This window comes from Pteropus vampyrus, unplaced genomic scaffold, assembly GCF_000151845.1.
Source record: "Pteropus vampyrus isolate Shadow unplaced genomic scaffold, Pvam_2.0 Scaffold2, whole genome shotgun sequence".
Classification (NCBI taxonomy): Eukaryota; Metazoa; Chordata; class Mammalia; order Chiroptera; family Pteropodidae; genus Pteropus; species Pteropus vampyrus.
Genome location: NW_011888783.1, coordinates 15,662,660 through 15,663,798, shown reverse-complemented (window position 1 = coordinate 15,663,798; position 1,139 = coordinate 15,662,660). Strand labels below are relative to the sequence as shown.

General features: G+C 35.8%; 1 non-coding gene across 1 annotated transcript; it reads right to left on the bottom strand.

The window, feature by feature from the left end:
• Positions 1-642: 642 nt before the first annotated feature.
• LOC111739373 lies at positions 643-761 on the bottom strand. The gene has a single exon (XR_002780226.1). It is a non-coding gene; the product is annotated as a 5S ribosomal RNA (ribosomal RNA).
• Between the last annotated feature and the right edge of the window lie 378 nt (positions 762-1,139).

The window sequence follows — 1,139 nt, the reverse complement described above, 5'->3', positions numbered from 1 at the left end:
CAAATGGGTCCTTTGAGACTAGAGATGGTATAGAATTTACGCTTCTAAATTTGGAAGAGTTAGATGTATTTGTGTCTGATCGAAAAAAGGAGGGAAACAGTATGTAAATTATATCTTTTTTTTTTTAATGAGGAAACTTCATGGCCAGTGAAAAACTATATGGATGAGAGGCAGACAGAGAGAGGTTTAGCAATGGCCATGAGTGAAGGCAAAACAGATGGCTCCACAGATTTTGGAGAAGATGTCTTTGTGGTATGAAGTGTAAAACCTTTAAGCCACGCCTTTTAGAAAAACTTAGATTAAAGAAATATGTTATTCTTCAAGGCTTTCTGGCTTTCTGATATGTTCCTTGATTGAGACTCCAAATAAAATCTGGACCATGGGGTTCTCAGGATTTATTCAGGTTACAATTAGAGTGTGAATCATATACAGCTGAACAACATCAAACCCAGCCACATGTGCTTATCACATATTTTCTGGATTATAATTTGGATTTTGAAGTGGCTTCAGACATGCTGAATTACATGATTCTGTAAATAAGGTAAACTTTTTTTTTTTTTTTTAAGGTGAGGCAACCCTTGGTTGACCTCACAGATTGCAAAAACTTTGTCATCTTACAATCTCTTATTTTTTTATTTTTCATGCCTACAGCACCTGGTCTTCCTAGGTGGTCTCCCATCCAAGTACTAACCAGGCCTGACCCTGCTTAGCTTCCGAGATCAGACAAGATCGGGCTTGTTCAGGGTAGCATGGCCATAGACTAATAAGGTAAACTTTCAAAAGATAAACATCTCTCAAGATTTTATTAATTACAGTCATTCTGAATGGGTAACACTACATTTGTATATCAGCATCTATTATTTTCTTTGCCTCCAAGCAACTTCTAGAAATAAAGTTGGTGCTCTAGGAGGTACCTAAAACAAAACTAGGTGCTATTTACTAAATTACTGTTGCATATCTCTCAATGATTTACCTACAGCACCGAAAGCAACATAATATCCATCAATTAACTTCCAAGGACAAACTTATGTACAAAAGTGAACAAATATCCTTGTATCTAATCACATAAGTGACTTTATTAAAATATGTTTCCTGAACGTTTTATATAAACTGCCTTTTAACCTTAGGGGCACTGTGGA